Raw genomic sequence first — 24,683 nt, forward strand, 5'->3', positions numbered from 1 at the left:
TAGAATCCATTATGAGCCCAACGCACTTGCAGTGCTACAAATTGTTTTAGATACTGCTGACAAATATGACTTTTGACAGCCAGAAATATTTATGCACAATTATGGGGGACACCCCAAAAGCACTGGGGAGTGCTAAAAATTATTTGGTAGATACTGCTGACAGATAGTAATTTTGACAGCCAGAAATATTTATGCACAATTATGGGGGACACCCCAAAAGCACTGGGGAGTGCTAAAAATTATTTGGTAGATACTGCTGACAGATAGTAATTTTGACAGCCAGAAATATTTATGCACAATTATGGGGGACACCCCAAAAGCACTGGGGAGTGCTACAAATTATTTGGTAGATACTGCTGACAGATAGTAATTTTGACAGCCAGAAATATTTATGCACAATTATGGGGGACACCCCAAAAGCACTGGGGAGTGCTAAAAATTATTTGGTAGATACTGCTGACAGATAGTAATTTAGACAGCCAGAAATATTTATGCAAAATAATGGGGGACACCCAAAAAGCACTTTGAGTGCCAAATATTGAAAAAATCACGGCCTCGATTTGGATTCCGAACGGGCGGGAGAGTACCGAGCCTACTCGGCTCGGTACTCGGATACCCAAAGTTCAGGTGGGTTCGGTTCTCGGGGAACCGAGCCAGCCCATCTCTAATTTTAAGTAATGCGCACATGAATGTAGAAAACACCAAAATGGGGATTCAGCAGGCAATTTGTCACACCTGCCACAAAAGTATGCAGTGGGACAGTAGGTGGCCTAGTATTAGTTTTTGCTGTACACAGCACATATCGATCATACAACACATATTTTTCTTTATATTTGTCCCTTATATTTGAAAATTTTGGTAGGTATGTGATCAGTAGTATTTTTGAATGAACAAATGCCCCCCTTTTATATTGCTTTCTTTCTGTAGAAGAAATTGAGTCAAAACATGCTCATTGTAGCACTAAATAAATACACGTACACCTATGAAATACATAGGAACCAATATTTATATATCAAAATTGGATGCCCTATGAAAATTGATGATCAACGTGGCCTCTTCAGTTCTCTATCAGTTTACTAGAGCTCACTACAGACTAAGATAAAAATATTTAACGAAGAAGTTAAATAAATCACACAACCAGGAAGCCGCTTAACTATAAAAAAAATATCACAGATTTAAACAAAACACAGGCAAGATCAAAACAATGTAACATTAAAAATGGTTTGCAGTATCCAAGAACATGGCCTGCTGACATTATCAAAGGTGTACTAATGTATATGTCACGTTTGGTATACTGTATTTATAGCCTTATCTTTACTATTTTAAATATTATTTTCAATTGTAGAGTTTTTTTGTAAGGTATGAGGTTTCTGCATATCTTTTAAATATTACAAACTGCTTTTAAATGTTTTTATTCCTAAATTGTTTTGACTGTTTTTTGTGTTCCTTTCAAACCTGTAATTAATAGAAATTATTTCATACTCTTTAATCTCCTTGTTGCGTGATTTATTTAACTCTACAGGGCTTATTTTATAAACTCCCATTTATCACAGAGCAAAGTGTAATATTTATTGCTGCTCTTTACCTTTAGTTTATCTGTGTGTCAGCAGAACATTACTCAGATGAGGTAGGGATCAGGCACATGCTTGGTCCCTGTGTAAGTTCAGTAGAGCAGAACATTTTTATCAATTAATGTTTTAATTAATATTTTGAGGCAGCACAGTGGTAAGCAATGCTGCCTCACAGCACTGGGGTCATGGGTTAGATTCCAACCAGGGCCCTATCTTTGTGGCATTTGTATGTTCTCCTCTTGTTTGTGTAAGTTTCTTCCGGTGGCTCTCTATCTATCTATCGCTAATGAGGGAATTTACTAAATAGCAGTGTATAAACAAACAGTAGAAAGAGAGTTTACTTCCTTGTTAGTTAAGTTATCAGTGTGTAAAAATAATAGTCAGATCAAAACAGCACTGTTTCGACCGTTACTGGTCTTTCTCAAGGTGCATAGTAAACTGATCCCTCCTGAGGGCAATTTATGCTGATGAAACATACTAATAGTCATGTATCTGAATTCTTTATAAAATTCTTCTACCTGATATAGGCAGGGCCATCTTAACAACATTATGGGCCCCCGGTCAAAGCAGTGTACCGGGGCCCCTAGATATAGATATATACAGATACAAATATAGATATAGATGTATAGAGATAGAGATAGATAGATGTACTTGCTCAGTGACCCCTGTAGGTATTTTTTGTAGATTTTTTTCTTTTGCAGCATTATTTATTCTCATTAAGAGCCGTGCCTATGGGGCCCCCTTGCCCGTGGGGCCCCCGGGCAGCTGCCCATCGTGCCCAATGGAAAAGATGGCCCTGGATATAGGGAATATGTACCTATATTATAACAGAAAATCGCAACTAGAAAACCTAAACATTCCTTTTAAAATAAAACAAAACACAGTCCCCAATGGAACGCATAGATAGCAAGACATCACTTCCGGTTTCTGGACATAGTGACGTCATTTCCGGTTTGACAATATTATATATTAAAAAAAATTCAATAAAAATCATAGACATAATAAAATGATCGTTCATTAAGAAGGTAGATATCAATCAGTAAGACAATAGTGATCCTAATACAGACCTATAGAATTATCAGTGGAATGCATGAGTAGCGCGATGTCACTTCCGGTTTTCGGATCCACTGACATCATTTCCGGTTTTGCGATATCGTGCATGGAATTTTGTAGTATCAATCGGAAACATAATGGGAAACATCATAAGGACATAAAGTTTTCATTGGTTGCCATAGAAACAGGGAACAAAGAAAAATACATAATCAGAAGTAAGAGTGATAGATCTAACATAATTACATCAATAGGTAAACTCAGACATCTTAACTAAACCAAATAAATGGTAATTTAAGTTAAGAAACACTTTAGTTCAAAATCCCTGTTTAACCCTTTTGGAATTAGGCTATCAAGCTTATATATCCAAGACATTTCTGCTCTTGCCAGTTGATTATCTATGTCTCTAATTTTCCATTTACTCTGTATAGAGTCTATAGCCATGAAAAAGGTTAGATCAGAAGGCAAACAATTATGTACGTCTTTGAAATGTTGAGAAACAGAATGCGTTATTAAACCTTTTTTTGATGTTTCACAAATGTTCACTTATATGAGTTTTAAGTGATCTTGATGTTCTTCCTACATATATGAGACCGCATTTACATCCCAATACGTATATTACATTTTTCGAATTACAGGTAAGAAAATTATTATTTGGGTATTCTTGTTTATTAATAACCAATTTATCAAATTTGCTCGTCTTAGAGTTTACTGCCCTACAATCTTGACACATTCCACATCTATAGAAGCCTTTACTGATAATGTGGCCATTAGTTTTTTTTTATTTTCACAGGTACCCCTTACCAATTTATCTCTAATATTAGGAGCTTTTCTATATATGAAAATCGGTTGTTTTGGGAGTATCTGATTGAGAATTTCATCTTTTTGTAACACATGCCAGTGTTTCCCGACTAATTTTTCTATACCTTTAAATTGACTGTTATATCTCGTAATGAATGCAGTTTCATAATCCTTCTGATTCCATTGATGATTCAATGCTTTATCCTTTTCTTTCTTATACAGGAGGTCATGTCTATCGATTTGTAACTTTCTCCCTATTGCTTTCTCTAAATGTTCTTGACTTTAACCTTTCGCCTGGAAAGTTTCTTTCATATCATTCATTTGTTTATTCAAGATATTGGAATCAGTACAGTTTCGTTTGAGTCTGAGAAACTGACTATATGGGATCCCATTCAACCATGCTTCATGGTGTTCACTGTTCTTGAGAATGTATGAACTACTATCCCTAGGCTTTTTATATCCCATAGTTTGTACTACTCCATTATTCACATAAATTTGTAGATCTAAGAAGTTTACCATAGTGTTGCTGACATCAAAAGTTAAATGGACATTCCAATCATTATCATTCAAGTAGGAACAGAATCTATCTAAAGAGTCCCTATTTCCACGCCAAAAAAAGATGATATCATCTATATACTGATCTATATACTGATCGAAGGAAATGGCAGTACTTGCTATTTACGTCAGTGATCATGGCGACATTGAGATTTTGGAATTTAAAGTGGCAATAGCAGGACCCGTGTATAATGTAAAAGGCTTGATTGAAATTGTGATCCTAGCCCTAACACTAACCCTAACACTAACCTTTACATTAGATTGTATATGCAGCAATTGGTGGCATTGCTGCTTTAAATCTGGAAATTTGTCTGTCGCCATCTAGAATTTTAATTACTTTGCACAGATGAGAGGACAAGCAAATATTCTCAGTCTATGTTCACCAGCATATAGATAGCTATGTTGGAAAGACATCTTTGCTGATCCTTCACTGAAACACAGTGGTGAAAGAAATATTGTTTTACTCCATAAATGTCAATTGCCAAAAATAAAACAGGAAGCTGTTCTCAAAATTTTATACATGATTTTTTCCACTTCTGATGGAAATTGAAGCCCAAACTTAGTATAGCCTTCACAGTGTTTCTAAATTGTAGTCAATGTGATGTGACAGTATGAGTGTGACAGGCATCATTTTCCCCATCTATTCTTTTAAAGACTTAGGGCCTGATTAATCAAGGAACGCATACTGAGCACAACGTGCGTTTAAAATGCACGTATATCCGCTCTGCGTACTACCAAATTCAACAAGGAACAGATCTAAAGATACATGCGCTGATGAATTCGGATGTAAGTCTGCTCTACTACACAAGACACTGCAGGATATGTTAATTTGCAAAACGAACGCACATAAAAAATCAATTAACATATATATATATAAGGGTTAATGACAAAACAGATAAAAAAATACTCCATGAAATACATTTATTAGGATACTCTTACTGCCTAGTGAAATACATTTTTACTGTTGCTCCTGAAAGCAAACACATGTTATAGCATATGTACCCAACTGTCATCACTAGTAATTAGGACTTAGACTAGCGCTGTAACTGAAGCAAGAGATATGGGAGAAAATCAAGTATGTTTGAGATCCCCAAAGCTTGAATTGGACATGGCTGCATGCACTCGAATTTGGCACACCCTTACTGTTCATTGACTATGGGCGAACCCCCCATCCCCACCCAGTTCCCTCCCAGAGATCTTAGGCTTTGGTAAATGTACTTTGTTTAGGAAGATGAATTGAACACTGCTTCGTTTAGTTGCATATGGTCCGGTTCTGGGCATGTGTAGATGAAATTTGCGTTTGATAGGCACAAAATTTACATTTACGTTACTTGATGAATCAGGCCCTTAGGGTGAATGGATGCTTTTGTTAACTGTTTAGATAAACATTGGTTTGTTATTGTTTATTAATCTCATTTGTTACACCATCTGACTGTTGATAAACACCTATAAAGAGGGTGGGTTACATCTATTCATCTGGACATCATATTGGATTCCAACATGGTGGATGTACTGTTTCCAAGCCAAGTTACCACTCCTACAGTGAGAATAGGAAGTCTGGAACATCTAAAACCCTTTACATGTCACAAAAGCATGGAAGAGGTTAAAATAGGGAGGCTGTCTTGCTCAACCAACCTGGGACTGCATCAGACTCCTGTACACTAGACTAGCAGGAGGAACACCACATGGGTATGAAATCTCTCCACTCCCATCTCCAACCCTTAAGATGTATTAGCCAATAACATGCTGGATGAACTTGTTGCAGCCTTGTAAGGTGGAGTTTAACTGTGGGGAAGAATGAATGGCATTAGAAGGCTCTGCAAGAGGATCTAGGGGTGTTGGGATTAATCTGAGCCTGGTACTGGAGTTCTGTCTCCTATCGACTCTGATGGGTGACATAGTGACATATCTGTATCCTATTTACACCAATATGGGAACCTGTGTTCTGGAAGAAACTCTACTCCATCGGGTGCTGCTCATGGATCTGTTCACCTGGTATGCTTACTGGAGGAGGGTGACTGGGGTGCAGGTCCCTATTATCTTGGTAGAGAGCATTGGCTGAGCGGCCATTAACAGCAAGACATTGGATTTGGAATTTGCAAATTGGCCAGTACATATACTGCAAGCCTATGGGAGCAACAAATTGACTTGAAAAACCTTATAAAATGGAATCGCGCTCTCCAGCCAAGGTTTGTGAGAGCAAATTAATAATTGTTATAAAACGTTATATAGTAGTTAAACATTTATTAAAATACAATAAAAGATATGAATCATGTGTTACCATGAATAAATGGATAAATGAATAAATGATATATACATTCAAATGGAATTGATAGTTCCACTTCATTATTAGTGTAATCTAAACAATAATGCATACATTGCAAATCTAATTACATGGAATGACAGATAAAAGGCAATTAATAATCCAAGGGATTGCATGAGAAAAGTCAATTTCATCAATATATGAACTCTATCAATAAATCATACATGAATCACAGTTCTAATCATACAGATTGATGTCACGTGCTGTTGAAGAAAAGTATCATATAAATATATAATAAAAGAATAAAAAAATATCAGTCCTCATGAAGGTTGTAAACTTCTGAATCAAAGATATGTAGGTAAAACCATTAGACTATTAAAGGAAAGGATTAGAGAACATCTGAGGAACATAGCCATTGGGTTCGAAAACCATCATGTATCGAAGCACTTTAAAGACACACATAACTGCCAGTATGAAGGGATGTCATTCATTGGAATCAAGAAAATTAACAAGAATTGGAGAGGAGGGAATTTGATAAAATATCTAAATAAAGAGGAAACTAAGGCCATCTATTATTTGAAGACTTTGGCACCCAAAGGTCTCAATATCGAATTCGACATATCTCTGTGATGAATTTACATATCAAAGGGGGGGGGGGGAATTTTAATCCGCTCCAAGGTAAGGATAAACCTCAAATTAGTATGGTTTATAATTAACATATAATATGAGGGGGTGCTCTCATGACTAGACGAATCTAGAGTTTAGAGGGAATACAGTTGATATTAGATATCAACTGAACAAAGTAGTGTGCGAGGCACTCCTATCCATAGGATTTGTAAACATAAAATCAACTTTATTATTTATTTGTTAAAAAGATTTAGACAAATGACCAATGATAATATCAACTGTATTCCCTCTAAACTATGAATTTACATATGCCAGCCATACTCCACATGGGCAGATGGGCAAGTGTACAGTGAGCATGGTATGAGCGGGTAATGGGATTTTTAAATTTACAGCCATACCTCTCTGGTTATGCCCAATCCCAGCTGACCTTGGAAGCCAAGCAGAGAGGGCCAGGTAAGTAATGGGATAGGAGACTACCTATGAATACCCGGTGCTGTAGGTTCTTTTCCCATCCCTCACGCTCTCCATTGCAATCTGTACTATGCCCAGATAAAGATAAAGTGGAATCATAATAGGAATCTGACTATAGTAAATTCAACATGGGATCCTCTTAATGTCATTTAAATACTGTCTAAATATCACACTTGTTTCCAAAAATGGAGATCCCCCTCTATCTTTACAGTGGGCTAACCTTCATTATGAGCCACTATGACTAGACTGTGCCCTCAATATGACAAAATATACATCATTAAGTCTAAAAGGATCATATAATATAATATGTTATTTTAACATCTTGTCCTCATCTATAAAAATTGCGTCCTTATGATATTGGAAACAGAATCTGTTCCCATTGGAAAAATATCTGCTATGCACTCAATGTCTATAAAAAAAATCTTATATCTCTTTACAATCTTATTTTTATCCTTATAATTTTTTATTTTATTATCATTATTAATATCATCGCAATAAGGTAAATCAAGACAATTGTAATTGTTAATATAACTGTGCACACTGTTCATTGCCGCACGAATCTTAGGGATGCATACAACATAGTTAGAATAAGAATATCATGCTGATTAATGTAATCATTAAAAGTACGAATATATTGTATTTATTTGTGTGCAAAATTAGCCGTTTAACATGGAAATACAGAGACTGAGGCACAGAAGATCTGGGAACCTATCAGGTTCAATCTCAGCACATTTAAACCACTGGCTCGTTCGTTCACAATAACCCTTGAGAAAGTCCGGAGCAGGACGAAACGCGTTGGGGCTCCACCCATTACAATTCTAGGGGCCAATAGCACTAACGTCAATATGGGAAGTGTGTTTGCGTTCCACAGTGGAACGCACCATTAGCCGCTAACAGCAGCGGCGTGATCACCCGCTGCTTAATCTTTTTTTCTACTTGGGATAAGCTGCTTGTATTATCGGGACAATATACTGGATTTGTTGTTAGGATTTGGACCGTTTACTTGCATAAACATCAAATCGCAAGTATTATACCATCATAAAACACAGAGCTATACTTTGGTTTATTGAAACAAATGCATGGAACTATACAACTAGTAGGCTGATTCCTTCATCATTTTTGTGTTTTTTTTGATGTTAAGCGTGACGGAATTTCTTTGATTCAGAAGTTTACAACCTCCATGAGGACTGATATTTTTTTATTCTTTTATTATATATTTATATGATACTTTTCTTCAACAGCACGTGACATCAATCTGTATGATTAGAACTGTGATTCATGTATGATTTATTGATAGAGTTCATATATTGATGAAATTGACTTTTCTCATGCAATCCCTTGGATTATTAATTGCCTTTTATCTGTCATTCCATGTAATTAGATTTGCAATGTATGCATTATTGTTTAGATTACACTATTAATGAAGTGGAACTATCAATTCCATTTGAATGTATATATCATTTATTCATTTATCCATTTATTCATGGTAACACATGATTCATATATTTTATGTATTTTAATAAATGTTTAACTACTATATAACGTTTTATAACAATTATTGATTTATATCGAGTTGGATTACTAGATATTTGCATTATTAGGTCAAACATTTGATGAGCGCCCAGCATTATAAAATTACTTGAAAAACCTAACTTTGAAAGGATCCAGCAGACACAAGCCCCATTGCCAAAACAGTTGCATCAGAACCCCTTTGTTCGAACGAACAGCATGGCTCGCTGAGTCGCAGCCTCAAGAGTAATGAACGCTGTTACTTGATGAAAGGAATAAGACCAATATCTTGACTTTGAGTAGTGTTCGGATGGAGCCTGAAAACCTGAGGCTTCTGTACTATAAAAAGTGCTTCAATACCACGATCTTCGCATAACAGCTTGGTCGAAGATTGTTGCAACTGTTATTATCATAGGATCAGTGATAGCATTGAGGCTATAGGAAAAGAGCGCTTAGTGAGACTCTGAGTACTCTCTTCTTGCTGGTGTACCATGGTTGTATCACCAAAAAACTGCATCCACACCACTGCTGAAACTACAAATTGACCTGGAGTACAATTTCTACACCTTGGCTGGATGAAATCTCTGATATACTTTTAACAGCTTCACTGGTATAATGCATTTTAATTGTACATTGTAATGGAATAAATAGCTTGCCCGGGGGCCGTGGTACTCTCAGCGGACTGGTGTATCTTTCTTATGATTGTCCCGGCAACTAAATCAGGACCATTAAAACTCTAAAACTTTGCCTGAGAACGGTTTTATATATCTGTCCCCGGCTATCGAATATATATTTATTATTTTATAACTGTTCGTGGACACTGGGATGCTGTTCTGTGATGTTTGAAGATTTGTGATCCCTTGGATGTTGTATTAATTGTTCTTGGTTATTATTTACTATTGTCTTACAGTTGTATTAACCCTTCTGTAATAAAGATAAATTTGTATCTTCACTTTCTATCTTTGCCTGTGTGATCCAAAGAACCCTAAGATACCAGAGTTACTAGTGGGTCTCTGCCCTTACACCCTGGTATCCTGACAGTTGCCCTTTAGTTTTTTATATGGCCATTTAACACCAAACATATTTATGATTAATTGTAAGCAAAATATGTATATGATTACATGGACTCATTTAAAAAAATAAAATTGATTTAATTTCAGAAATGTTTTGCGGTGTGATAAATAGCTTATAATTTATAATAGCTAAAATCAATTAATAGATTGACAGCCAAAGTCTCCAGGAAGAGTCAGGTGATCAATATGTTTGTGGAATTATGCTATTGACTGTGTACAATCGCATCATTATATTTTTCCAATATTCAAAGTATTCCAAGGTCAAACCATAGTGTCTGTGTACTTAAGGCGAATCATGGCTTCTGACTGAGTAGTTCTTTACCTGACTCTTCCTTGAATACAATTTATGTGTAAGTTCACCCTTTGCCTTCTACCCATAGATCATATTGTGTCATAAGGCCTGGAATTTTGCTTGTAAACTTGATCAAACATGAAGATTGAAACAGGAGATTAATTACAAACTGGAGGAGCAATTCTATCTTTCTGATCCTTTTGATCGACCTAAATTTTCTATTGCTCGTAATTAAATCTAATCATGTTTTCATAGAACTTGTTTGGATAGTCAAACATATTGCAATATTAGGTCAAATTGGTCAAAAATTGGCCTAATATAACTGACCTGTGTTCTCATGTTTGACCAGCTTAACACAGGGCAGACTGTAATATACAAGTGCGATAAAGCGCTGATGATTGATAATAATAATAATAATAATAATAATAATAATATTACATTAAATACAGAGGTAGATCATCTGTTAGATATTTTGATGCTGGCTTTAACTATAGCCTAAGCCATTTAGTTACTTAAAACCACTTGGCAAAATAACAGAATAAAAAACACACATGCAAAAACAAGATGACAGGGGAAGTGTGCTCTTTCCCTAAACAAGAGAACCCATGGAGAGCCCTAAGTTATTCGCTCTTATACAACTGTGTTGATTTATTTATTATTGTCTACTGCATATTTTTTTCTTGAACTTTATTAACAATCAACGAAACACGGAAGCAAGTTACAGGTCATGATATTCTAGAAATACTCCAAATACTCTCGCAAGACACCTCTGCAACCTAGGAAAGTGCATAAGTGTGCTGAAACATTTTTCTAGTGAAAGGAAGTGGGTTGAACTTTGATGTGACATTTATACTTTAGCACAATGCATCTCTTGAAATGCATATGCCTCCCATCATGATGATGATGATGGGAGGCATATGCATTTCAAGAGATGCATTGTGCAAAAGTGTAAATGTCACATCAAAGTTCAACCCACTTTCTTTCACTAGAAAAATGTTTCAGTTTTTCTTCTAAAATACATTGAGCTGAACCGCTTTTATATCCTAAATGACACATAAGAGTGAGGGTACATTTGTAACACTATTCTGCACATTCAACTTTTTTCTCCGCCAAAGTTGTCTCATCAACAGAATAGGAAAAGACCCAAAGATTGCCGGTGCCCTGTGCACCACTTTATCTTATTTCAATAATCTCATTCTGAAAAAAATTATATTTTCTGCACTGCTCTGCACAACTAGGCCCTTACTCTGTACTCTGCAAAGAATGCCCTCACGCAACCAAACAATAGGTGTTAGGAACAGCAGGTAACTGCTGTACTCTTTTTAGCTGCTTTTTGGCTGCTGCAGTGTTGTTTTCATCCTGAGTGTGATCACCTGAACTCCTCTCTCCTGCAGCTCTATCTGACACCTCCCTGATTGGCCTTTGCCAGTTATAGCGTTCACATGCTTGCTTTTCCGTGCTCCTGGTTCTGTGATTTGTCTGCCAGTTTCCTGATTGATACCCATTGTGACCTCTGCCTGGATACTGACCTTGCCTGTTTTCTCGTGGCCCTGACCGTTACTTGGATTCGGTCTCTGTCTTTTCATCTGAGAGATCTCCTCCCATCCGCAGGATCATGGTGCCAGCTATCCGCTCCATCAGACTCACCTGTGTCAGCAGTGTTTCACAGTACAGATTTACTGCTCCACCTTGCTCTGGCATTTTCCCTGACACTGTGGTGCTCTCTAGCGCCATCTCACTCAGGCCACAGCTGGTACTACACCATCCTCTACTCCACACTGCCAGTCTGTAATACTGGTGGAGGTTGGTTCTGCATCCTGTTAATACTCAGTGTTCCTGCTTAATCTGGTCCAGGAGTTTCTCTGCACAGCATCCCACTGTCAAGTCCTCTGTGATGCCTACCTACCAGATTTGAGTTATCACTACTCAAGAATGAGTACTGGGGACAACCGAGTACCGGCGAACATATCCAGTTCTATGGGAAAGGGGGTTGCTATAGGTGAAGCTCTCATCAAAAACAGGTTCTGATAACTTAACTCATAGGGTGATTCGTGACAATAAGCTGGTTTTACACTATGCAGCAGATGTGTTGTTCTTCTTCTACATAGGCACAGATTCAATTAGCCGCAATGATCCTCAGAGCATCGCAGCTGCGCACTTTTTCTCTACCTCTATGGGGTACACGGAAAAATCAGAGAAGGTGTCTGTTAAAATCTTTGCCGCAAAGTGTCTCCATAATGTCCGTGGCTAATTTAATTCCCCCCATAGTGTTTTGCAGTTTGACATTTTATTTTTTCTACTATTTTGTATTTTATTTGTCAGTTAAATGATTAAACCTTGTGGTGGTGGTTGTTGTTGTTTTTCACCAAATGCCACTATGACACCAGATATTCATTTGTTTAGATAATCTGCTGCACACAACCTTTACCCTTTCTAGGTGTTAAAAGACCAATTACAGGATACATATTGTAGTAAGTACAGTCAGATTTTATCAGTAAAATCACTTTGATGCCATGCTTGGCTCATTTACCCAGTATTTTCTTCTACAATCCTGAAAGAAAAGGTAACAAGTACAATGAGCATGTTCACACACTATAATCATCATTATCATGGAATATGAAGCAATAATGTGCTTTACTATTGTAGAATGTCTTCCATGCATAAAGAAAATATTTTAACAATATATTTATTAGTAGAATTTATTGACCCTTTAATAATCATTAAGGGGTAGAACTAAAGGTGGATATGGGGTCTAAAAGAGACTTGAAAATATACAAAAGAAATCTGGAAAAGTTGATCTTAAAAGAATCAAAATGCAGAGGAAACATTGCATGATGTTAAATCAACCAATGACAATGTGATAGTTGCCAACATTTCAATTTGACAGGGACAATGTACTGGTGAGCATCTATACAGGTATCATGCAAGACTTGATGAAGCTTAGAAAGCACTAAAATGCCCATCAATTCATGTTTACCGACAGTGATAATAGTTTACTTTTTGCATTTTAAATGTTCCTTTTCAATGTTTATAGAAGACAAAGAAGCAACACTTTCCCTAGAAGTGTAGCTAGGAAAAAAGGAGGCTTTTTTTCTAAGTACGATACAATTGCAAAATTTTATGCCACGTGCTATTTTCTTCATTACATATTCTACTTTTTTCATGCTATTTCACACAAGGCTATAACACCAATACCAATCGATAACAATATTAAAACCATTGACAAGTGATTAACATTGATTATCTTGTTACAAAGGCACCTGTCAAGGGGTGGGATATATGATGCAGTAAGTGAAGTTCTTGACAGTCAGTTCTTGAAGTTGATATGTTGGAAGCAGGAATAATGGGCAAGTGAAAGGATCTCAGTGACTTTGACAAGGGTTAAATTGTGATGGCTAGAAAACTGGTTTACAACATCTCCAAAACGACAGGACTTTTGGGGTGTTCCCGGTATGCAGTGGTTAGTATCTACCAAAAGTGATACAAGGAAGGAAGTGGTTAGTATCTACCAAAAGTGATACAAGGATGGATAACCAGTGAAGCGGTAACAAGGTCATGGGTGCCCTGTCCACCTTCGAACGTGCCTACAATGGGCATGTAAGCACCCAAACTAGGCCATGGATGTTACTTTGACACGTATCACTTACCTAAACATTGCTTCAGACCAAGTACACCCATTTATGGTGACAGTATTCCCTGATGGCAGAGACATCTTTCAGCAGGATAATGCACCCTGCCACAGTGCAAAAATTGCTCAGGAATAGTTTTAGGAACATGACAAAGAGTTCAAGGTGCTGACTCCTCCATATTCTCCAGAGCTCACTGCAATCAAGCATCTATGAGATGTGCTGGAAAAACAAATCAGAGACATGGAGTCCCACCTCACAACTTACAAGACTTAAAGGATCTGCTGCTAACATCTTGGTGCCAGACACCATAGGACACCTTCAGAGTTCTTGTGGAGTCCATGCCTTGATGGGTCAGAGCAGTTTTGGAGACAGGAGGCAGACCTACACAAGTTTAGGCAGGTGGTTTTAATGTTGTAGCTGAATGATGTATGGTGCAATAGAAAATATGTAAAGTACTAAAAGTTCTACATTAGTGGCACTGTCAGGTAGGTGAAGGAGGCCCAGAAATGTTATTGCCAGCTCCACTTTTAGCCATTGTTAATACTGTAATGTGCTGGGTCTGTTTTGATTGTTAGATCAGAAAATGCTAAATTATTTCAGGGCTAGCTGTGTAATTTTTTAATTTACAAAAATCGTTAAGAAAACTGGAAGAATGGGATTCATGAACTGGAGTTTTGTGCTGCACAACTTTACATTTTCTTGCTGTTACTAGACTACTATGTTTCATTTGCACCTTCACAACTTGGGCCTGATTCATTAAGGAAAGTAAGGCAAAAAAAATGTTTTCTCCTGAACAAAACCTTGTTACAGATGCAAATTTTTCCTCTAGCGAAATTAATCCTCTGTGAAGTCCTCAAATCAGAGATTGTATAGAGAAAAATATAAAATTCCCCACGGTAAAATACTGTGAGGATGTAATAAAAACCTATGAGTTCCATAGTACTGGTGAATAACAAGTGAAGTGTCTACCCAGAGGTATACAAACAACTTTGTTTGGAAACCTTGATACTACCAAATATATAAAAATCCCATACTTGGCGAAATCTTTTCACTTATCTCTAAATGTAATAGCACTTTATATGTCTGTGAATCTAAAGAGAGGAGTTGGTTATTAGTATATATGACACTATTAATTTAGATAAAAGCTGTCTAACTATTTTAATAGCCAATATATTTTTCACTGTATTTGACATAAATGTTATTAATTTCACTTTTTTCCCCTATGACATTTTGTAAGATCATAATCTTTTATGCATAGTAATAGTTGTTTACAGTGAAAATAACTTTGAGGAAGGATAAAAGTAGATCTAAAAAAGATGAAAACCTTTTCTTTGTTAATTGGACAATATTAAATCCAGTAAACAGACAGCGCAAATTGCTTGCAGACTAAATACAGCATTGTGCTTGTTGCATTTCATCTCTTGTAGTCCCAGCAAAAGGACAATTAGACAAAATATGTACATATACCTAATTAATAGCACATGTTTAGCTAGAGGTGATTGCTTTTATTGACTGCTAAAATATGTTAACTAATGTTCATCTTTTGATCTTTGGTCTGACAAACATGAAAAAACAGTTAACATTTTTGCTAAATTGATGGTCTATCTAATATCTTTTAAAACACAGGAACTTAGCATTAAATTTAACTTATAATTACAGAGCACATAACTTTTGGTTGCCTTGTAAAGCTAAATTTGACATCATAACATGTATCTTACAGTATTTCACAGGGTTGTAAATTCCTTAAAACAAGGCTAATTAGAGTGGAAATGTTGTAAAGTTTTGTGAAATAAAGGCTTTGCTGCAGAATTGTAGATGGAATCCAGCAATAAAAACGAACTTTTGCTATTATGGATGAATAAATCATTAATTTTCTATGGTAATAGTAAATTCGATCCACTGTTTCACTGTAGCATGAATATAGTAAATAGCAGCATTGCATAGGACATTAAAAATGTTACATTAGATTAGTTTGAACATATTTTCTTAGCACTGTATTTTTCTGTTTTGCCCTTGTATATTTAATATCTTTTCTGTCCAAAATTTTTTAATGTAATGATGTAATAAAGTAAAAACTAACCTAAATCCTTTATTGCTGTCTACTTTATCAATTATGTGCAGTTGCTGCACGCTCAGTGTAATTGCAATTGTTGAGAGCAACTTTGACCACTTACTGGTAGAGTACTGGTGGAATACTATATGCATTGTGGCAACCTTCTGTTTCACCGGTACAAATATGGTCAAACTGTAAATTGCCATATTTTATCTCCTTGGACATCAACAAATGGACACAATGACGGCATCATGTATGTCATGTTCAAGGAAGGATCACTGAACCACCTTGTCTAGAAGAGTCTGAGTAAGCTTTAAGGCATGATGCATGGCTACAATAAGATAATGCTAATTTCTATCACATTATGGACAGTAGAAAATAATGCATACAGAACACCTGGTTATTCATTCTTGTATGTGATACTGTTCATTGCCCTCCTAGAATATCCAGTATAGCACTAGATGCGGCTGATTTTGACTTGATTGCAAAGATGCCTTTTTCATACATGCATAGTAGCATTTGCATGTTCATATTTTTAGTAAGACACAACTTATTACAAGCAATCTTGTCCAGTAAGTTACTTTATAAAAGATTTGGAAGACCAAAATACTGTCACATCTCAAAAAGCATGACTAAAGAATATCTCCACACCCTTACTGTACTTCACTTGCACCTAAATGCCCTTGAACCTCCTCTCATAGTGTGAGGGTCCGAAAGGGTCCAATATGTGCAGCTAAACATACTGCCTCAAGTTGTGCAAGTGTGAAGTCTAAATTGGTACTCTGTGTATGCACAAAGTCTTAAATTTGTTTACCCTGTGGGATATCTGGGTTATATTATTTTTATCATGAAACTCAACTTAAAAAAAACCCATTAACAACCCAGGTAAACGGGAATATACTCTTGAAACAAACAAACTCAGTCTTTACTGTCTGAGAGCTGCCATGGTTATTTCCATCTCAAAGTAGGCAAAACTGTTCAGAAAGCATAGACAATTCTGTGATAATAGAAATACTCAGCTCTTGTGTGCTATAGGTAGCATCTCCACTTTTTCAAACCGCAATTTAGTAAATATACCCCTAAATATCAAATTTTCTTTGAAAAGTACAATGGCTTCTGCTATGCTAACAATTGTAATTCAACTTTTTTATCCTTATGGTTTAAACCATCTATTCTGCACATGTTTTCCAGTCTGGAGGGAAGACTTGTTAGGTAGGATATTATTCTGGAGGGTATAAGAGCATCTTATTTGAGTAAAGCAGTTGATTGGAAAACAAGCCAAAGTCAATGATGATCACTCTCATCTATAACACATGATTTTTTTTTCAGTTTTAGTTCCACTTTAACTATTTGCTCATTTGAAATTCTCTTAGGTCTGTAGTTAAACAACATTTAAATGAGCTGGTAATGAAATGTCAAAGTGTACAATGTAATTAGTTTGAGTGTGCATGTTCAACATGAAATAATTGAGTTGAAGCACATGAAGCAGCTTCTACAGCCAAATTAAGATAAATAAATGATACAGTGCTAATTTAATCACAACTACAGAAGATATACTTGTAAAGAAAAATCTTCAGCTCACACAATTGGGCACTATACAGATTAGTTAATGCTATTATAATGAGAGTGACTGAAGCATTTTATAGCTGAGGTTTTCATGCAGGTGTATAAGCTGCATGGCAAAGCAGTGAGTATTCATTGTACACATAGCCCAAGAAACGACTGTCAATAGCTCCCCACACACCGTGTCAATGTGTCTTAAAAATCATCATAAAATACAGAAGGTGATAGTACAAAAGTAGATTCATCCCAAGGATGCTATTCTTTTTTCTACACATTGTCTCAGGGTTTTCATGTAGAGAATCCTCCAGAGTTTTTACTTGTTGAGGTGAAGACAATTCCTCACAAAAGAAAATTGTTAGACGGAATATCATCTGGCAGAGGCTCCACTGTCACTTCAAAAAATCATAACTCAGAGTGACCAAGCAGAGCAAACCTCGGTAGAATTGTTATCGTAAATTGCAGCGCTGACCAGCTCCTGCTCTCAAGAGGCACAGCAGCAGTAAATAAGAAAGCAATATCCTCTCTTTTGACCTTTCTGTGCATAGGAGAAGCCATGTCTCCTACTTATAGCTATCTTTTTGCACTGTGCCATTTTACTGAACACTGGGAGGCACATCTACAATGTAGTTTTCCCAAATTGAACAAGAGAAAGCGCCACTTGTTACCAGCTGTGAATTGTGTCTCTGTCATTGGAAAAATAAAAGCCATTGCTCTATTCTGATCGTGCTGTATTCTTTTCTTTTTGGGATCATCTACATATGTGATCATTCTGACTGACATGCACACCGTAGCCATTGCTGTCTGCTAAAGGCACAGCATTGGAGTGCTGTTTGTTCTTTTCTTTCTTATGTCTAGGGAAACACTTATACTGTATTCTGTTCAATGCAGACACTGAGTGTAATGTTAGAAAACAGAGAAAAAAGTGATTTCTTCTGTATGCACTGTCCTCGGTGGTCTGCTCACTAAATGATAATATATCCCATTGTAGAAAATATAATGCCTGTGGAGAAAACACATCCAGTATTGTAGTAAACAAGGCTATTTTCAGTCTGGTAATGCATTTGGAGTAAGCAAAAGTACACTATTTGTTTCCAAAAGCATTGTCAACTAGCTTTTTTTTTAACGTTTGCATCCTATGATTGAGCACCAGACAGCAGCAAGGCAGTTTTTGTAATCACAAGGAACATTGGCTGTGCTGCAGTGAAATCTCTTATAATTATGATTTGAATAACAGGGTTTGTGGGATCTTTTCCTCTTAGGTATTGCCTTCTAAATTTCCAGTGGTTGTTTTTATCATGGCTCACAGCAAACACATGTTCCTTTCAAACAGTCTGCAGACATCTGCAATCTCAACCCCGCACTGATGTTAAAATATGCCCCAAGGTTTACAGCAGCACTGAGTGCAAAGGGCCTAAGACGTAAGGCTGAAATGGGTACACTGACCTTTTATTATTTTTTGCCATTCGGATTCGTAAAAATGTTTGTAAATGTAACACTTTTGTCTGCAGTTACCGTAAGTCACACTTGATTATAATGTATCCAGTATATACTTTTTCTAGATACATTTGTTTACAAAATAATGGGGAAAAAATTAGTTTTCAAACTTTATTATATGCTGAAACAAGACTGTGTATATGCTGAAACAAAATATGTCCAGTGACTTCATAATATGAAACAGACAGTAATTGTGAAAGACAACCCCAACTGTACTGTTTTACGCATTTTCTTAACATGTATAAAAGATAATGTGTTGTAAGTTGTTTAGTTTAAAGCCATTTGGATGTGTTGATACTGCATCTAGCAGATAAGCAATTAGCAACACTGCAGTACACAACATGGAAATGTGTTTGCTGTTCACTGAACATGCACTGGTTGGGGTCAGTGAAGTTGGGGTGAAGACATGGGAAAACAGGAGTCAGAGGGAGACTAGTGGCTAGATTTACTAAGAATCATGTTTGGTGGTGGTTTTGAACTGCCATGCAGTGCCGCGTTTTTCTGGCGATTTTGCTGGTCAAACAGCCGGATTTACTATTGGGCGGTTTTAAGGTTCAATGTGAAACCGCTGTTGATGTAACATGCGGTATGTAAGCCTCCAACCCGCCGGCGGCTTTGATAGAAACATGGTGGTTTTGCTTCAAAACCCGGCGGTTTCGTTTACTGGCGGAATTTTTCAATAGCCACATTTTTCATGGCGTTTTACTATTGGCTATTTTCTCTGTCAGGATATTTGACATCAAAAGCACTATATAAACCAGTGTAGTTCCTCTTTCACTTTGATAGGGTTTTAAGGAGGAAAGAGAGAGGAGTTTGGAGGTAGTTATTTTGTGATTGAGGTAGTTAGGAGGGTTGTTGTGCTGTGATTTTTGATTGGAGTGGGAGTAGTCCTGTAATTTTTTTCTGAGTTGCTGTTTTAATTTCTGATTTAATTTCTGTCTTGTGTTTCTTGTAATTGTCTAGTTCTTTGTCTGTATTTCTTGTGTGTGAGTATGTTGTGCGTGTTTGATTAGCTAGTATAGTTTGCCCTTTGTGTTTGTCTGTAGTTCAGTGTTATTTTTTTTGTAAAGTATTTGTGAATATGGCCAGAGATAGGAGGGGGGCAGAGGGTGAGGAGAGGGAGATGGAGGTGGAGGGAGCAGAGGAAGGTGAGGAAGGGTTAGAAGAGCCAGGACCGGGGAGGAAGACAAAGTCAGGGAGGAATATAAGATTTTCTCACAATGAGAATTGTGTGCTGGTGCACAATATTTTTCCCTGCTATGAAATCATTTTAGGGAACCTTGCAGCCCATCCTCCGCTAAGGCAGCAACAACAATTGTGGGCAAACATATGCCAGGCTGATAATGAGGTGGGACCATTAAAGCGGTCAGTGGATCACTGTCGCAAACGGTTTTCTGACATGAAGAGGTGCCTAAAAGAAAAAATGGGTGAGGAGAGGAGGGCAGCGAGGGGCACAGGTGTTGGCCACCACTTTGTGTGGAGTATACCAGCTATGAGAAGGAGCTGCGGCAGATAATGCCCCGTGAAATTGTGGAAGGTGTTAATGTCCAGGACACGGATGCACCCTCTTTTGGAGAAGTGGTGAGTTGTTTGCAAGTTTTGCTATAAGTGTTTTGCAATAAAACATGCAAATTTTTTATTTTATTTTATTTTATTTGAAATGTACAAAGTACATTCAAATAAAGTACACTGTATACATGATTAAATGATTGTCCCTCCTAATACAGTGTGTGATTTTTCTAACACATTTAAATTCGCCTGTAAGAGAGTCCACTCCGACTCCCAAATCTACTCCTCCACCTTCTGTGAGGGATTCTGCCCCTGAAGATCAAGCTGGTGAGTGGAGCCTGTTTGGAAAAAATTCATTGTTTTTAGTAATTTGTCCATTGTAAATGTTCTTGCAAATGTGAAATAGCTTGCTTGATGTAAGTTAGGAGAATACAGTTTACAGTTTGTAGCACACAGAGGCTGAGCGAAATAGTTTACCCCAATTCACAGTCTTGCAACATTTTGCAGGCGGCACCCCTTAATTTTTTGGGTTCAAAATATTTTGCTTTTTGTCTGCCCTCACCCTAACACATAGGATAAATGAGATTTTAATCCAAGCTAAGATGACTATCATCCTTAAGCAGGTCCTATATGAAAACTAATCAGGAAGGTAAAGAATCTGTAGTTTAAAAATGTTATGTTTTTGACTCCAGTGTCCAAAATGCAATTAACAAACATGTTAGTTCATATATAGTTAACCTTGGTTATTTCTCAATAGGAACTTCATCATATCAGCCAGGTCAGCGGCACTCATAGCAATGTCACCTTACAGAGAGGAAGACACATTAATCACCTTACAAGTTGTTGATTTCCCCATGTCTAACCTCCAGGAACAAACAACTGGCCCTGCGGAATAAATAACATCTAATATTAAATACCTCAATTTATTAATATCTAATTAAAACACCACATGAATAAAAGACTCCTATTGATCCACAATGTCAATAATAGGATTTTGTCAGTCATATACATACATACATAGTCATCAAAATAAAAGATAGACAAGCCTAAGCATGCAGTTTGATAATTATCACTAATAGGAGGCAAAAGGAAGTGAACGTGGGCATTGTAATAGTCCAGATAAATCACACTCACTGATAACTCAGCAAAATGTTACTTATATTGTCCAATAATGTCCAATAGATCGATTACCGTAATCCTTATGGTCTCCAATAGTGCAATACAGATAATCAGACCAATGTCCACATATGGCTTAGAGTAATTGTGATTATCGCATATATTCCAGCATTATTGTAGCGATCTTGGTATAGAATATAGTTTACTTGCAGTTCCAATATGATGAACTTTAGCTGGGTACCCAGCGTGCTGAGATGGAATGATGTTCGCCGGGGTCCGTGCTTGGTATAAATCAAGAGGAGAGGCGCCTGCCTTCCACTGTGAAATGCACCCGTCACTTAGGGTTCTCGCGTGTGTCCAATAGAAAGATTGTAGGCGTGGCCCAGCACTTTCAGTCCAAGGACTTTTTCAAGGGAAATTATATGAATGTATCTTTTGTACCTATATTTTTATATATATATATATATATATATATATATATATATATATATATATATATATTTATATATATTTATATAGTGCTCCAATTTTCCACTCCTATACATAATTGGCTAATATTGATATGCATATTATTACTATATTATTATTTGACAATTGAAAACTTGAAAGCACTTATCGTGCATGGAGTCAGGCCATGTCCTCTGAATAATAATAAGCAAACTGGAGTAATATATCCAACTAATATTTTTGTAAGTTTGATTTCTAACACTCATATTAAACCAACTAATGCAGATTCTACCATATATGCTATAGACATCTGTGGGACAGGGATAAACACATTGATTCACATATGGTGGATCTAACTAGGTATCTAAACTAACTGGGCAGATGCTCAAAACATTTTTTTTAAATAATGGACATTGTTGTATCACCAAAGCTAGCATTTTCTCTGCTTCATCTGTATCTGTACCCAATCTAAATTTACAAGAATCCGCTACTGATGCACTTCTCTAATACATCTGAACCCCTAATCACAATATTCTGATACTCTCCCTGAGAGATTTCCTGTGAAATGTAAATGATATTTCAAATATGGAAGAACTAAATTTGTCAATTAAAGAGCACTTGGGACAATGGTGGACCACAGAGTTTGCCTAGCTGGAATACAGAAACCTAGAAAATTATAAACACACTAAGGGTCCAGTTGACTTTATGCTGAGTTTACAGAGAGTAGACAGCTTCTGAAGGCTGCAAAGCACAACAAACAAACTCCTGGATATGCCCTGCCTCTCCTCTAATACTACCAATCAAAATTCCTATTGGTCCACACCATAGGTCCATTCTTTTCCCTTTAAAAATGTATTTTATTTACATTATGAATTGTCTACATTTGTATATATTTTAATCCACAATTTGAATATAATTAAATTAACAGCTATAACATAAATTGTGGACATCAGTGTAGTACAGGGTTTCCCAAACCCAGTTCTCAGGGCTCCCCAACAGTGCAGGTTTTCCATATCTCCTTGCTGGAGCACAGGTGTATTCATTACTGACTGACACATTGTAACAGATCCACAGGTGGTCCTAATTATGTCACATGTGATCCAGAAAACCTGCGCTGTTGAGGAGCCCTGAGGACTGGGTTTGGGAAACCCTGGTGTAGTAAATAAATTGTATATATTATTAATTTAAACTGAACAATGAGCCCAGTACCTGACTACTGGATCTAATCTGGTGCCCAGACAAATGGATGGATCATTTTTATTAATACATGTTAACCCATTTGCCACTAGGGAGGGAAGATTTGACTGCTGACTTGTTGCTTCGCTTATTAGTAGTTTAATAGTACCTATCTCTTTTCTAACAGGACCTTAAGATTCCAGAATCAGCAAAAGAGCTTAAAACAACAGCAGGTACTGAAAGTTACAGGTAGGAGGGAGTAGTACAGTGTGACAACACTACCAATTGTAGAGAGACAGTCCCTGCTTTGATATGTGGTTAAGAATGTGGGGTGAGAGCCTATGGTCGGATCATCTTAAAGTATCAATGTCACTACCTATACTTCCTTGGATACATATTTAGAAATATATAACATACAAACTGGTTACAGAAAAAAGTGGTCTTTACAAAGAGACTTTGTTAGTTCCTCATTCGTTCAGAGGGCATGAACTGCCACTATCACAAAAAACATACAATCTACTTGGGTAGAAATCACAAAAGCCTGGTTAGAAAATTAACTGATACTGTTTATACTTAATTTTAAACACTCCATTCTGCTAAACCATATCATTTGTAATAAAGTAAACGTAAGCGCTTTCCTCTCGTTACCACATATACCACCACCCAACATTTCCAAGTGTACAGAATTATTACATTGTACCTTTTAACAGTTCCTGTTTTGTATCATCTTCTGCCAACAATAAAGATCAACTTTAAATTTCAGTGTACAAAAAAGTTATCAAGTATTTGTGTGCTACATGAAAAAAAGCCAGTATTTAACTTATGTGCAAAACAGAAAACCAGATTCAGGTGCTGTTGAATCTATTATTTTATATATGAACATAACATATAACAGATTCAGCCACAAATGAATGAGCACACTAGCTTTGCACAAAACCTTCCCCCCCCCACTGGAAAAGCATGGCTTGTAAATACTTGTAAAACTAGTCTTCAGTTGGTCAGAAATTAACATATGAAAGACTGTAGCCAGGTTCTAGTCTCCGCCCACAAAAAAGTTTTTTTTACTGTACACAGAGAAAGAAAGGGCCCCCTTTGGAAGCTGCTACCAGACTCACCAGACATGCTGTGATGCAGGGAAGTGACATGCAGGTCATGGCCTACATAGGCCCTGACTAGTATGGAGTTTGAATGGAATGAAAAGTGAGTGAGTGAGTAAGTGAGTCTAAATACATGAGAAAAAATGATTATTTGTTGTAAGTGATATGGAAGTTTGAATACAGATGGTAATTGTGATTGGAAAGAATTTGGTTTGGTATGGACAGTGTTACATAAATGCATGCCTTGTTGGGATAGATTGTTGGCCATGGAAGCATTGGTGTTATACATAGTCCTTTGTGGTTTTGTGTTGGTTTATTGCTGTAATGGAGTTTTTGAATGGAAATAGTTTGCTTTATGTAGTTTAGTGTAAATGCATAGAAAGTGAT

General features: G+C 36.7%; 1 pseudogene; it reads left to right on the top strand.

Moving 5' to 3' along the window:
* Window positions 1-7,251: 7,251 nt before the first annotated feature.
* LOC142095575 (5S ribosomal RNA) lies at window positions 7,252-7,369 on the top strand (annotated as a pseudogene).
* The last annotated feature ends 17,314 nt before the right edge of the window (window positions 7,370-24,683 follow it).

The sequence above is a fragment of the Mixophyes fleayi genome, chromosome 6 (assembly GCF_038048845.1).
Source record: "Mixophyes fleayi isolate aMixFle1 chromosome 6, aMixFle1.hap1, whole genome shotgun sequence".
Lineage (NCBI taxonomy): Eukaryota > Metazoa > Chordata > Amphibia > Anura > Limnodynastidae > Mixophyes > Mixophyes fleayi.